Source organism: Pinus tabuliformis, chromosome 1_2 (genome assembly GCF_031772625.1).
Source record: "Pinus tabuliformis cultivar Carrire ecotype Pingquan chromosome 1_2, CPIR1, whole genome shotgun sequence".
Lineage (NCBI taxonomy): Eukaryota > Viridiplantae > Streptophyta > Pinopsida > Pinales > Pinaceae > Pinus > Pinus tabuliformis.
This window is the reverse complement of record NC_142298.1, coordinates 108,710,035-108,724,065: the sequence shown is the minus strand read 5'-3', so window position 1 is coordinate 108,724,065 and position 14,031 is coordinate 108,710,035.

Genomic DNA, 14,031 nt, shown 5'->3' with positions numbered 1-14,031 from the left:
GTTATTAATTTTTTTTTTTTGGGTTATATCATGAAAAATTTATTTGTAATGTTACAATTTTTAATATGAAAATGGTTTGGAAACTTTATTTATCACTTTTATTATAATGAAATATTATTATTTCATTGTGTCTATATTATGGCGATGTTAATCAATATTTAAATTTTAGTATGTAAAAGTATTTTTTTTCTTTTTTAAGTAGGCTATGTTGAAGCTAGGTTTGTTTCCAATGTTAAATGGGAAAATAATTTGTCAAATTATGGGATGTTATCATTAGTATTATGTGAGGCCCAATCAAATTTGAATTCTTATCCTTAATTCCTATTCATAACATTTGAATCTAAGACTTAATAATTACTAAACATCATAGAAACCAATTGGTCTATACCTCATAAGTTAAAAAATTATTATCAAATATAATTAATATCAAAAAGTAAAGAACAATTATAAAACTAACCTAGATTCACCTTAACATTGGATCTATCAACTGTCCAGAGGGATCAACCTTTTGGATGGGAAAACCTCTTTCTTAAGTGTGAAACTTAAGGAAAGGTTCGCACCTTGAGAGATTTGATCCGTCTCGATGCTTGATAGATCCGAGATTACGATGGATCTTGGTTGGTTTTACGCATGTGCGGCCATGGAAAATTTATTAAACATCTAATTATCTTGATTATTTTGAATATGCTAAATATGTCTAAGACTAATATGGTCATTTTAATATTAAATTTTCTTAATTACCTCAGTGTTTGAGATGATAGAGACTACTACTAACTTGAGTGATGAACAATGATGAAATAAAAAATTTAATGCAATTTGATAATGCGACATTGTTAAATAATAGAAAATGTGAATAATAATAATGTAGTCAACTAAAAATAGTCTTTGTTGTGATCAATCTCAAACTATTTCTTCTACGGTTCTTATTGTCACACTTGTTAGTTTCTCCATCTTTTCATATGGATCATATCAAAATGACCGTTGAAATCGTAAACTATTAAAATATTTAACTTCAGTTATTGTTGTACATGTCATACCTTTCCACTCTTGTTGTCCAATATTAATAGCATCGTTCTCCAAAGTCGATTATTATGACTCATGGAGTGTTAAACCATAAGTAAGTATCAATGGTAGTTGTTTTCTATTATCTTGTTTGAATGAAAAGTGACTAACAATGTTAAATGATAGAAAATGAGAATAATAAGATCATATTCAATTACAGATAATTTATAGTTTCAAGAAGAAAACATTTCAGGTAGGTGAACATTTTATTTAAGATGAAAATTCAATTATTTTATTTATCATTGAATTATTATAACATAGAAATCAATGCAGGTCACCAATAATTTTTTTTTTCTTACACTAAATTCAATGTGCACTATTAATCTAATTACTTTCAAATTAATGTGCATCATACATCTAGTTACATCAAATCAGAAATCAACATCTACATTGAAATGAATACATCTAGTGCAAGAAATTGAATACGATTAGAAATCAACACCTACACGGAAATCAATGCATCTAGTGTAAGTAATAAGATAGGATTACAAATCAATATTTACAATAAATTAATGCATATATTTCAATGAAAAACCAAAATATTCATGGATTTCTAATTACAAATTCTTTTATCTTTCATAAGATCATCACTTCATCTTCCTCTATTGTTAATTCAGTATTATATAACAATATTTAATATTTTTATTTGTCTCTTTATGTCTCTTTCTCCTTCCCTCTCTCTCTCCACTCAATCTCTACTTATTTCCCCCACCCTCTCTCTCTCTCCCTGCCTCTTTGTCTCTCTCTTACTCCCTCTCTCTCCCATGCCATCTATATCTATATCATCCTCCATATCTCATTTTTCGCCTCTCTATCTCACCTCCAAAACACAAGCTCTCTCTCTCCATATATATCTCTCCCTCCTTGTGTCTCTCTCTTCATTCCTCTCTCCTTCCTACATTGACATCTCTATCTCCATTCATCTCTCCTTATTTGTGTCTCTATCTCACCACTAAAGCATACTCTCTCTCTCTCTCTTGATTTCTGCTCGCCCTCACTCTCTCTCTCTCTCTCTCTCTCCATGTCTTTCTTCTCCCCTCCCTCTCTCCTTGTCCAACTCCATCTCTCTCTTCCCATTTTCTCCTTATCTCTCAAGTCCTCTCTCTCTCTTCCTTTCCCGCTCTCTATTTCTCTCCCACCTCCCTTTGTCTCTCCTCCACATCACTCTCTCTCTCTACCCTCCTCTCTCTCTTCCTTCTTATATCTCCCTCTCTCTCCCACCTCCCTCTCTCTAACCCCATCTCTCTCTCTCTCTCTCTCTCTCTCTCTCGCTCTCCATCTTTTTGTCTCCCTCTCTCCTCTTGTTGTACCCTCTTCATCACCCCTTTTATTATCTAATATAGTAGAGGAGATTAGTTTTTGGAGGGATTGAAAAATCCAAAAAAACAAAATGGTATTAAAAAGAAAAGCAAGGCAAAGAAATATTCAAAGGGTAATTTGAAGAGGAGATTAAGAGGATTGGTGCAAATAATAACATAATTTGAGGCCATTTTTTAGATAGAATATGAACTCAAATACCACATTGAACTCGCTCATCCATAAAGTGCTATGGAAGAGCTTTCCAATGGTATGAAAAGTTTTGAAAATGGCCTCCTAGATTGTGAGATAGAGCTAATCAAAGCTGGTGATAAGAAGTCAAAGCATTGCAAAGAGGAAATGTGTTTGGGTGAGCCTTTGTTGCGTAGCCAAAGTTGGCTTGATTGCTAAACTTGGAGGAAAGGATGGTGGAACCTCTACATGAAGCTTTGCGTAGACGTGGCTGACACATTAGAAAATGAAAAAGATTATATTGGTCAGAGGTGGAACCCACCCAACAGGCTTGTCCCAATGGAGTTACCCCGACAAAATGTTAAGATTGAAATAAATTTGAGCAATGGTATATAAATGAGTGGACAGGGTCCCCCTGATGGAGTTACCCTAGAAAAATGTTACGAGTGCACAAAGTTAAGCGTTGTGAGTGGAATATCAAGATGAAGTCATCTCAAGGATGGTTCCCCTAGGGGTTCATTCCAAAGGACCCATAGATGGCATGAAAATAAAAGCGTCAGGATGTAACTGAGTAGGTGGGTCCACCCTGTAGTAAGACCCTGTGGTGTAGGAATATACTCTCTGCAGACAGAGACGATCCCTCTAGCCCAAGAGACTGGGTCTAGCTAAAAACAAGATTATTTTATTTTATTTTTCTTAGATTAGAATTGAATAAGAGGGCTTACCTCTTATAAAACTAATCTACTTGATGGTGATATTGCTTCCTTGCTCTAGCTTCCTTTCGTTCCTTTCACTCAAGTACTTGAAACAAACATGCAAGAAAAAACAACAAATGTGATAGCATAAAATTGAACCCAATCTAATTATAATGTTAAGGAGCTCTAAGCTATCAAATGTAAGATTACACTCGATATAGGAAATAAAGCATTAGTTGTATTAAAATAAACTTCCAAGAGAAATAAAACTGAAGCCTTGACATTGGAGATTTCCTTTGTGGTATCCAAGTCCTTTTATAGGTCTTTTTAGCACTATTCCCCTCCCTTAGCTTGACATGAAATCGATTCCAAGATATAACTCTCTTTCCTCATACTTTAGCTACCAAATACTAGTCTTTTGTCATCTAAGACTAATCTTCCTCTATTAAAAGCTAGAGATTTCAGAGTTTTGTCACTTCACTATGTGTTTTATTGTGTGTAACCAAAAAGGGTAAGAGGAAGTGGTTTATATAGGGAGAGCAGGACAAGAATGGGATACACTCAATGGGGAAGAATGTCTTATCTCCTTGGGAAGGTACACTTTTAAGGGGGAAAGAACCTTATATGGAGTTCTCAGCCCTTATCCAACCAAACAAACATCCAACACATCGCCACTAGAAGTTTCTAGACGTGAAACTCTGTTTCCTTTTATAAAAACTTTAGAAAAGTAGACCGACGTGGGTGTTGGGCTAATATTAGCACCAATTGGTGCAGGTCACAATGTAAAACTCTGCCATCGGCGTGAGTGAGAAATGGGGAAAGAGCATTGATCTTAAAAACTATGTTTTAAGAAGGATTCTCTGGAAATGTTCTCAAGGGAGTGGAGATTAGTTTCTTCAAACTTGAAGGGATGCAAGAGAGTAGGTTTCATGGTGAAATTGTAACACAGTAGTCACTACTAGGGTTCTCCGATATCAAGAACAGGGAGTGACAGGAGAGTGAAAAATTGCTATGTAAGAGATGCCCCCTAAAGCATGAAGTTAGAGCTGAGAGCGATGGCTGAAATTCCTTAAGACGAAGCGAAGACTTGGAATACTAGCATCAGAAAACCTCCAACTCAAACACACATGTACATATATGAAATATAATAGTCATGCTTAATACACATGAGAGGCATATAACAATACATGAATCCATAGTATAGACACAACTATCCATCCCCGGCATGGATGTAGCAATCTGAGTAAAAGGATCATAGAAATAGATCCACGGCATGGGCATAGCCATCCAAATAGAGAGGATCAAAATGAAAAGACCCACGGTATGGTCGTAGCCATTCGACTGAGAAGGATCAAAATGATACACATAGCATGGTCGCAGTCATTTGTCTAAAGAATCATGTATATAATCATGAATGACTCATCACTCCTCACAACCTGGACTTTTTTGATCTAAACCTAGGGTCTTGTGCTCCAACAACTTGATCAAAGTACAATTTATAACATGTGAAGAGATGTTCTAAAGTCGACATGCTAGAAAATCACTTGATTACCGGCCAATGATGTGAACCATTAACAAGCGTGAGAGAAACCACCCATAATGTCAATGGATCTCAAGGTACTATTAGTACAATTCACAAAGTGTAAATAAGGAATTGAATTCGAACACTTGTGAAATCACACAATCGAGGGCTAATGATGAGAAATTTTCGTTGAGTGCAAATAACTTTCCATTGAGGCATGCAAGCTATAAGGTACTTGAAAGGAGTTTTTAGATCAACTTCCTAGATAATGAGTTGAAGTCGACAAGAAGCAATATGTCGAAGGAAGGTCATAATGTATCCTTCATCATTGGCCTGAAACAAGAAACACAATGAATGAGTGTAATCCAAGAATGTGGTAAATGATCAAACAATGTACAAGAAATAAGACTTCTCTTGAACATGTGGATGACACGACTCTAGATTTTGGCAGCATTGACATCATAGGATCAAAGGTCATGGTGACGTGGCAGAGATCATATGAGAGGTTTAAAATGGATAACCCAAAGCCCAGGGAGTCAAGTGATAGAGTGAGGATGTCCCAAATCTAGACTTGAATAGTATATGAGTGTCAGTGTTCAAGAGTGACATGCTGCCTCAAGTGAAGAATACAACTGATGAAATACTTCAAATTCCCCCCCGCCATTCTAGTGAGTACCCTAGTTATTTTTACACAAGCTTGACGGGGAGAGAATATGTTTGTAATATAATTCCACCCTTCGGATGGATCCATCCTAGTAAGTTTTACGAGCACTAGGAAGGAGTAACTCGATCTTGTCATAATCACAAGCACTAGGAAGGAGTAGCTCGATCTTGTCATAATCACAAGTCCTATGTCGTTTAATCTTTTAACGAGTTTGACAAAGTTGAAACTCAGAATATTATTCATGTTTAGAGAGTTTGAAAAGGACAAGGAAAAGAAAAATCCAAAAGGTACCTTTTCATAAAGCTGTCACTCGAGCCTGAAAAGGTAGAAAGAAATACTTGAGAGAGCCTCCTAGTCATGTTTGACTTAGGTATTCATTTTTCGTAAATAGTTTATCCCAGCCTGAAAAAGGGGTAAACGTATACTAGGTAAATTATGTTTCACAACCTTTAACAAGTTCAAAATGATAAGAGCTCAACAATCTTTTCATATTTATGAGTCAGAAAATAGCTCAAAGATGATTCCCTGCTTTTATTTGCTTTAACGAGTCTAAAAGGGAAAAATACTCAGCAATCTTTTCTTTTCTACGAGTGAGAAAAGAGCTTAAATTGTGATTCGTCCTAGAGGAACAAGTGGTATAAAGGGTAGAAACTAGTTCTAGTTATGGTGGAACTACTTAAAAACTAAGAGGTCAAGAGGTTGGCTTGTAAAACCAATCATTGTTGCGGTTCCTCAAGAAAGGGTGAAACAACCAAGTGAAAGCGAATGATCAACCAAAGAGATGGTAGCAATGGAATGGAGAAAAAACCAAGGATTATCTGATTGGAGAATCCGATTAAAACATGAATCACAAGGGTTAAAATGGAGATGGGTTCATATTTATACAATCCTAAACCACAGGGAACTATGCTTCTATTTTGTTTCATGTTTACACAAGCTTGAAACAAAAAACTATTCTTGTATGAAAAATGGCATGCCACCAACATGATGAGAGTCGAGGCACATCCCCCCCAAACTTCATTTCATTCACTGAAGTAGACATTGGATTGCTAAAAGGTGGATGGAATGAATTTTCGCTTTCAAGATCAAGGAAAGAATCGACTAGAATTTGATGAGATCTGAATCAAATACTCGATTTGGAAAAGGGAGTTGTTTCATTTTTAACGAGGTTGACACAGTAAAAGAAATATCCTCAAGACTCCTTGTTTCATTTTCTAAGGAGCTTGACACAAGACCAAGAATCATGCTCTGATACTTTGTTTCATTTTTTAACGAGGTTGACATAAGACCAGAACTATCCTCATGACTCCTTGTTTCATTTTTTAACGAGGTTGACACAAGACCAGGAACTATCCTCATGACTCCTTGTTTCATTTCTTAAGGATATTGACACAAGACCAGGAACCATGCTCCGACACCTTCTTTCATTTTTTAACAAGGTTGACACAAGACCAAGAACTATCCTCAAAATCTGTTTCATTTTTAAACGAGGTTGATATAGGAACAAACTATCCTCGCATGCTGTTTCATTTTTTAATGAGGTTGAAATAGAAAAAGGACTATCCTCGTAATAGTTGATCATGGACCATACAAGAACATGGCCTTGAAGAGGTCCTCATCTGATGGCAGAATACGCTTTGGGAGGAACTGTTGAAGCCCCAAAAATTGGGTCTACAACAAGGGCGATACCCACCTGGTTCGGACCTTGGTAAGCAGCTCCTTTTCCGTTTGGGATGGTGGGTCCGACAGGGGATATGGGACTAGTTTCCCAATATGTGTGTGTGTGTGTTGAGAATTGATATTTCCTTTCTAATAATTTCTAAGTAAAATGCTTTTATTCTAAATCTAATCTAACAATATGCAAATTGTATTATAATCAACAGAAGTATCTAATTCTAAACTAACCCAGGATTTAATCTTTTAATTATGTGATCTAAAATAGTTTCTACAACAATTGGTAATAAAGATCATTCAAGTACTATAAGAAAATAATTCAATAAAGATGAACTGTTTCGTATAAAAATTTAGTCGAATAGTTGTGAAAAACATATCGCATAATAAATCATTCATATATTAAGCATAAATAGAATAGTCATCACCGTACAAAAGTGCCAAATGATAACTCAAGCATTCAGGCATTCACATATTTAAATAACTAAACATGAGTATCACTTAAACAAATAAGCAGAAAGCGTTAAGATAAAAGTACCATTGATAATAAGTTCTACTCGTGAGTTTCAACAATAATGATCTATCTCTCCTTAGTTCAACATCTAATAAGAGTACAAAAGTGAAATTTCAGTAGCAGATATTAAACACAGATATCAATAAACCTTGTTCCATTCATTCATCAAAACCTCCTCTGAGGGTGCAAAAGTGCATGTTCTAAGGAAATGTTTTTGACAAATTTCAGGACCCTTCTATAAATGCATGAGAAGGGTTGAAATACTACTAGCTAAATCCTAAAAATAGTCTATTACAAAAATATAGCAGATGGTTTAAATTACCATCCTCATATAAGGAAAAAATGAAACTAAAACTAAAACTAAAACTGAATCTAAAAATTACTATCTATGTATCTGTTCTCTGTGGTTGAAAGAATTTAGCATCGGCTTGAGGAGAGTTAGTTGGCTGACCTCCAACTTTAGATGTCCTACAAAACCAAAATCGACAAGTGCTGGCGCTATCTTCTCGGCAGAGTTAGTGAGGCATTTGAGAGTCATGCATTGACTGTGTGGTTTAACCAAGTACTACCAGTAAGAATCCCAATTCAAATTGGTTAACCTATTGATGAATTATGCTCTTTCTTCAACCTTTTGCCTCCAATTGTTCTATAAATGTTGTGCATTTGGGAGAAATTTTCATGCCATTTAAATATATCCCTAATAAATACCACTATTTTTAGAACTCGAGTTTTGTTTTTATCATTTAGCACTTTTTTCTGCAATTTTTTGGACTTTCTGGTGATTGAGCATTCAGAGGCTTTCCTTCTCAAGGGGTTTTACCCAGCGATGCGTGATTAGTGCTAATCGCGCATCGAAAACTGTCTCCGTTTCTTGATCCGGACTTCCCTGGTGCAAGTTTTCGCCTCTTGCGTGTTTTGTTAGATGCCTTCAGAATTTGGATTTTCTCCTTCTTTTCCTAGTACACTGCGACGTATATCTTTCTGTGTTCCGCTCCTGCAATTTACGAAATTAGGAAAGAGTAATGATATGAATAAGGTGACGGAAAAGATTTAAATGATTGAAGTCATATAAAATATATCATCCTACATGAACTGACTTCTTGATCAGATCGAAACCTTATGTCATTAATGATCATCAACTAACTTATCAAATTAAGATTAATGTGCATGACTTGACAATGGATTATGAAAAAACTTTTTTAGAACTGTGTGCCATACAGATCTGCGATAATGTGATTTTGTGATTTTCTTCGCAATATCACAGATCGCAATATCGCTAATCTGTTATATTTTGACATTTATTCATTACCATGCCTTTCTACGAAATGCGATTTGCGAGACTTGTTATCGTATATCGCCAACTTTGAAACATTTCACCTTAAGTGATGTTTGAAGGATATGAAAACTGTGATGCAATGAGTTCCTTGGGTGTGCGATCTCGCATCACGATTTCGCATTTGTAGTATTTTTCTTATATGATATCGTTATTTCCCTTTTGCGATGTGATGCTTTTTATTAAGAGAAACATTTATTTGAACTCATCATAAACTTAAGTCTTTTTGGATTTTTGCGTATATTCTTCTAAGTTTATGATAGTAATATTTTTTCAAAAATGAAATGTAAGTTCTAATTTATCATTATTTTCTAGATGAAGGGTCCCCACTTATTTATTATTGATGTCAAAACTAAAATTAGAAGGAGGGTTGTTGCTGGCTACAATAATTGGCGATTCACTTGGAAGAATCAGTTATCTATGATTTTCTTTTGAATTTTCTAACTTCGAAAACAGAAGGGATTTTGGGAAAATAAACTTTATTATAGAAAGATAAAGTATATCATGCTTTTAGTTGTTAATGCTAGTTTGTTTCTTCTATGTTAACTTTGATTATTTACTTCCTAAAGCTAGTCATTGTATTTACATCAGCCACTACTTAGTTTGTAAAGATAAAATTTTAAAGTGTATCATTGGATTATTCCTTGAAGATCGTAATTCTCTAGGTAGGGAGGAAGTCATTGGTCCCTTAAGAATAGCTCTGGATGATAATTATAGAGTTTTTGGAAAGAGCTTTTCTATAGAGGATCCTTGTTCTTATTATTGATGCTTTTCATTGACTGATATAAAACAAATTCCCACTAAAGGTTGTCTTTTATCAAAATTCACAAAGTTGAAACTAGTACCATTTCCAAGCTTATAACCTTTGACTGTAACTTTCAATAGAAATGACCAATTTCCCAAATCAATTCTATTTATACGAGCAAAAAACAAAATCTAAAATAAATGCTAGTCCTTTTGATGAATTCCAAACATAACCGTTTACAACTGGTTTTACTATCTAAATCAAAGAAAAAACTAATCTACAAAAATAAGAAAATATTCTTCTATGGAAAATATTTTTTAAGGATTTTCCTATTAAAAGGTAAAGATTCTCTTTTCCCTGCTAAATCCTACAAAATAAAAGTGGATGGACCTATGATTTCGGCAATTTGGAATGGGCCAAGCCATATTTGTTGGAACTTTGTATGTTTGCCTTTTTCTTCATGAGCCTTATCCCTTTTTAAAACTAATTCTCCAATTTGAAAATCCTTTCCGGATACCATGCTTGAATCAAAAGAAGCTTTTACTAATGCTTGATGATGAGCATGAGTTATTTTAGCCTTTTCTCGTTGTTCTTCTAGCTTAATAATTTGCAGTTGTTTTAGTTGTAAGGATGAATTTGGTGTTTCGTAAATAAATTGAACTAAGGTCAAAGAGGGAACTGCTAGATGAGTTGGGAGAACCACTTCTTTCCCATAAACAAAATTGAAGGGAGAAGTGCAATTCTTATGATTTTGGTCAATGGTTCGCTTAATAATTCTGATTAAAATTTTATTTGTTGATTCAGCTAATCCATTCCCTTGTGGATAATAATTGGTAGAGTATTTGAGTTTAAAACCTCTTTTGAGTGCAAATTCTGTCATAGAATTGCCAGAAAAGTATGATGCATTATCAAACATTAAAGAAGAGGGTAAACCAAACTTGGTAATTATGAACTGATCTATGAAATCGATGATTTGTTCAGCTGATCCAGGTGGATATTGGTGGCCACCTGTCAAGTCCACCTAGACCCCCACCATTGTTTCTCTCAGCATTTTCAGTTTCCTTAATTGTAGCACAACTTACTATTTTTAGCAGTTTTTCGGATCCTGAACTTCTGGAGCCATTTTGAGGCCCTAAACGACGTTTTTTGGGAAATCTAGGGGCAGCATGGGTCCATGGATCGATGTTTCCCTTCCCAAAGTGGTAGTGCTTGGGTAGATCTTTCTAACGAGCTATTGTACGTGTCAAACGAAGATCGTATGCCAAAGTTACGACCTCGAGAAGTTGATGTACCAATTTACCCAAACGGGGCCCACAGTTTGGCGTTTCATCTCCTAGGGTTAGGTTTTGGAATGTTAAGGGTTTTCCATTGTTTCTCAACAATAAATAGGCCTTCAAGCCTCATTGTAAGACAGTTCAGAGGCATGTAGCCACCACATCTCTTCTCAGAGATAAGCTACCAATGCCCTAGCTGGTTTATTTCCATTTCTGGTTGTAAGCAAATTTCAGTATTTTCCATTAATGAAATGAAGTATTATTTCCACTGCATCTTTGTGTATATGGTTATCTTTGTAATTTTCTGCGTTCCTGTTTAAATCTGGATCAGTGGTATCAGAGCGGTTTGCTTTTTCTCTGTTTTTCTTTGCATGTCCCCAACAAGGTCGGGATATAAGGAGTTAGGGCTTGAACTGGTTGAACCTTTGCAAGACCAGCCTCGCAAATCCCGATGGCCTCCCATGGTGGATGAGAAGAAAGACGAGGGGGCAGGAGATCCCATGAAAATCTTGCTCGAAGAAGCCCTCGAGCGACAACGGAACGCGATGATGGACAGCTTTGCCTAGATCCTTCAGTCGCTACCCAAAAGCGACGCATCGGCTTCTAGCAACTACTCTGGAAACGCCACGCCCTTTAAGGTACAAGTTAATTTTGAAATCCCCATATTCGAGGGTTAGATAGACGCAGATGCCGTAGATAAATGGTTAAATCTGCTAGAGGGTTATTTTTCTATTCATGAATTTTCGAGTCGGGAAAAGATTGTTTTCGCTCTTCTCAAAGCAGCCCCACACGTCAAGGACTGGTGGGAAACCTACTGCGAGCAGAAGGATGAAAGCACTGGCTCACTATTTTCAGCAGCACCCACCTGGAATTCATTCCGAGATGCCATCAAGGAGCAGTACTACCCTGTCGAAAGCTATGAGGATGAATACATAAAGTGGACCACGCTGCGGCAGGGAAGGGACCAAGACGTGCCGGAGTTCACCAATCTTTTCCATACCGTTCACACAAAGTTGGGTATCAAGGACTCACAGCAACATTTGATACTCAAATACTGTGGTTGCCTGCACAAGTACATCCAGGAAGAAATAAAATTCCTGAACATCTCCTCGCTCGGTGCAGCATATCGATATGTCGTCAACGTCGAGCAGAAGTTTAAACAAAAGAAGCGAGACTTTGGATCTGCGAATCCAAAGCAGGAGAAAGGTGCCCTTAACCACAGAACAAAGGAAAGAGCCAAGGCAGGACAACCCAAGACAACCCGTCGAAGCTGCAAGCAAAGAACAGCGTCGTGAAGCCGAAAAAGGACACTAGAAAATGGTGTGAGTTCCATAAGAGCTCCACTCACAACACAAGTGAGTGTCGATCCAAGCAGTCACTGGTGGCTGAGCTAAAGGTTTCAGAATCAGATGCATGTTCCGACTCTGAGTCAGAACCCGATAAGGGGAATGACAAAGGAAGCAGATCATTGATGCAGATCCCAACGCCACTGTTGCTACTGCCAAGATCCAGAAAAATGAACCTGAAGATGCAGAGGAGGAGGAGCGTCTCTTCCACTCCCAGATGTGGGTAAAGGGCTCCCCAATACAGTTCATTTTTGATAGCGGGAGTCAAAAGAACCTCATTTCGACAGAGGTCGTGAAGCGGTTGGGCTTATCGACCACAGCACATCCACAACCATACACCATTGGGTGGCTTCACCAAGGACAAGATCTTCGCGTGAGCCAGCAGTGTCGCCTTCCATACAACATCAAGCCCTTCACGGATGAGGTATTGTGTGACATTGCTCCCATTGAAGTTTGTGATGTATTATTAGGACAGCCATGTGGAAGCGACATGCTGTGTATGAATCAAGGCCCCGTGTTGTTATTATTACATTGGGAAATAAGTTGTAGAGGATACCAGAGGCAGCACCACCTACCGCCATCTCTTTGATTACTACAAAGCAATGCAGTAAGATCATTTCCAAAACCAGGAAATTTGTTTTCCTGATGATATGCCCTCAAGGAAGGAAGAAGACGGTGGCTGCGGCCTCCAGACGAGGTCCCTCTGCACGGCAACTACAGATGGACAAGGTTGTGGAGGAGTACGAGGACATCTTCACGTCCCCTGTAGGGGTTCCTCTGCATTGTCAGGTCAAGCACTCCATTGATCTGACCCCAGGTGCACCGCAACCCAATGGACCAATTTATCGGTGCTCCGTTCTGGAGAACAATGAAATCAAGAGGCAGATTCAGGAGCTCCTGCAGAAAGGTCACATCCATCCGAGTTCATCGCCTTGTGGGAGCCCGATCGTGTTGGTACAAAAGAAGGATGGGACGTGGAGACTCTGTATTGACTATCGGGCGGTGAACAAGATCACTGTCCGTAATAGGTACCCGATCCCGCGGATTGATGACCTCCTGGACCAACTAAAGGGGGCGAAATATTTCAGCAAGATCGATCTGAAGTCAGGATATCACCAGGTACCAATCGAACCCTCTGGTGTGTGGAAGACTGCCTTCAAATCCAAGGAGGGCCTTTTCGAATGGTTGGTTATGCCTTTCGGATTGATGAATGCTCCTGCAACCTTCATGAGGCTAATGAATGACATCTTGCAGCCATTCACCAATTCCTTTGTAGTAGTATACTTGGATGACATTCTGATCTTCAACAAGAGTTGGGAAGAGCACCTCCACCACATCCGACAGGTTCTCCAAACACTGCGGCAACACAAGCTATGTGCCAATTTGGAGAAATGCACTTTTGGCATGACCCAGATTCAGTATCTGGGATACATCATTAATGAACAGGGGGTGCATGTCGATCCAGCCAAGATCCAAGTCATTCGAGATTGGCCATCTCCAACCACTCTAACAGAGCTCCACAGCTTTCTAAATCTTGCCAACTTCTACCGCATGTTCGTGTTGGGGTTTTCTCATATTACTTGGCCCTTGAGTCAAGTCACCAAGGGAGGGGCAAAAGCGAAATTCTTTTGGTCTGAATCTCAACAAAAGGCATTCATGGAGTTGAAGGATCGCCTATGCACGACACCAGTGCTCGCATTACCAGATTTACAACAAC